Here is a 2,492-nt window from a genome sequence, read left to right as displayed (position 1 = left end):
ATTATTGCTATGCTACATGTCACTTGGGCAGCAGTATTATTATTCTGCTGTTGTGTTCCTAGAATGCAACGGTATCCCTCTGTTTCATGTACATAAGGTTAATGTTTCGTTACCTACCAGTGTTGTTATAACCCTTATAGACATATTATATTAAATTTTTTATAAAATACACCAAAAGTGAAGTAATTCGAACCATGAGACCTTTGATTACTCGGCCATCTTTTTTTTTTGGTCAGAGTAGCAGAATTTAATAACATGAAGAAATAATGCTATAAATCAATAAACATGTTAATACGATACACTCAGCTTGTCTTCTAATGTGATTATTCTTTCTTGTACTTGTCACACTTAAATATGCCTTCTCGCTGAAGACACAAAATAATACAAATGTCAACAATCAGTATTACACATAAAATGACAACGTAGATAACTGTTACAAAAGAATAGAAAATCTCTGAATTTCTTAAGATCGCTTTCCTCTAAGCACCAATAACGTGTCACAAATTACATTAAATATAAATAGTCTAGTGTTCCAACAGCTAGTCTCGGACTCTCACGACTGTCTGGACCCTAATTTGAGTAGCGACACAGGATTTAGGTTTCACTGCTGTAATATCACTTTAAGAATCATAAATAATTTAAATTAGACTAAAAATAATGTAGATGAAATATGTTTTTTTGTTATTCTATAAAGTTAACTGACAACAGAAAATTTAGAATAATATAGTACATGACATTTTTGATTAATAAAAAACACATGAAAACAAATTTTTACTATAGGATGATCGTAAATTCCATTATCTTAATATATTATCACAATAATTTGACCATCTGTTTCCGTGGTGTAGTGGTTATCACATCCGCCTAACACGCGGAAGGTCCCCGGTTCGATCCCGGGTGGAAACACTTTCATAAAATTTTGCTTATAGTTATAAATTCATATATTATTAAGAAAACTTTCTTATTCATTGTAACAAAACTGAGTCGTTTCAGAAACCAAATATAAATCCTTTTTAATTTTCTAATGATGTCTAAAATTGCAGAAATATAATGAAAAAGCTCAGTTACCTAAGAAAACCAAATAGAAAATTTACTTTTAAAGTCAAGCAAAAAAAATAAAAAACAACAAAACTGTACAAAATGACAAAATAAATAAGTGAATATATATACGATAAAATAAGTTTAAGAAACAAAACAATTAGTGCAAAGGATATATACAGAGATATTAGGATTCCATAAATAGATAGTTAATATTTTACTGCGCACTTTTAAAATTATTAATTAAGTTAAATTTGTTCAGCAGATTTCCCATTTTAATTGGAGCAAATTTGGAGTACGATCTTAATAGTACGTGAATTGAACTTAATTAACTACAATATAACAGCATAAAAATATATATTAATAAAAAATTATGAACACAGATGTTTTGATACATTCAAAATACATAGAGAAATAACGATTTACACACCTATAGCATCCATTACTAATTACAGCATCATCACTCTTTCCAGCTGCAACTCTGAACAGCTTTGCTCAAATATAAAAAATTCGAAGTTTTAGTTGAAGTACCAACTGACTGACCTCCATCTGGAAAGTAAAACTTCCAAATTCTTGTACTGGCAAAATTATAAAATAGGAGATGTTTCCATAAAAATGGAATCTTTTTAAAATGCCTTTTGTCTTCCTAATCATTAATTGTAATTTTAAAGCATATATTTTATGCTCTATAAAATTTTTGTTGAGTTGACTGAATAAAAATATAAATTTAAGTTTGTGTTTAATTTTAGTGTAAGTAATTTACATGTTAGTAGTTTTGCAAAAAAAAAAAAAAAGTTAAATAAATCATCGTTTAAAAACGGTTATTGTCTATTTGTTTTTGAACAGTGCATCATGCAATAAATTAGCTGAGGAACAGATTGGCCCTTGATTGAAGATATTTTCTAGGTTAATTTTTTTGGTCCCTCTGCAACATCTAATAGACAACCAACATCGATAGTAATTCAAAAATACGTATGGAAGTTTGGCTAAAGAGCTTTGTGACCTCGTAAAGTATTATTATAAACATTCGTGTATTTAAGTTAATAAGTTAGCAACAAAATACAAGGCGCAAGTATGTATACACTTGAATAAAAAATATAATAAATATTTACTTAATTAAAATCGATACCTCATTAAAATGTAAAAAAGCTTTAATGTTTTATTCTCCTGGCAGTGAACATCCCTGATGTATAAAATAGCCTTGTCGTATTTGATGATGAATCAACTCGCCTCTTAATGTTTCGATAGTTTCTGTTTTCTAGAGTCGACGAGTACCAACACGAATCTCCAACTAAATCTCCCTTCAATGCCACCTGGCAACAGTGACGTTGAAATACTATCACCTGCTCGTACGAGCGACGTCCAGATGTAACGTCCTTAAACGCTGCAATAAACACGTACCCAAAGACTCTCTTGAAAGCGTAGTTTTCTGTAACGCCATACACGCTCCTTTG

The 2,492-nt window shown here is 29.9% G+C and overlaps 1 non-coding gene across 1 annotated transcript; it reads left to right on the top strand.

The window, feature by feature from the left end:
- The first annotated feature begins 833 nt into the window (after positions 1–833).
- Positions 834–906, top strand: Trnav-aac (transfer RNA valine (anticodon AAC)). The gene has a single exon. It is a non-coding gene; the product is annotated as a tRNA-Val (tRNA).
- Positions 907–2,492: the final 1,586 nt, after the last annotated feature.

Source organism: Bacillus rossius, chromosome 6, assembly GCF_032445375.1.
Source record: "Bacillus rossius redtenbacheri isolate Brsri chromosome 6, Brsri_v3, whole genome shotgun sequence".
Classification (NCBI taxonomy): domain Eukaryota; kingdom Metazoa; phylum Arthropoda; class Insecta; order Phasmatodea; family Bacillidae; genus Bacillus; species Bacillus rossius.
This window is presented reverse-complemented; position numbering and strand designations above follow the sequence as displayed.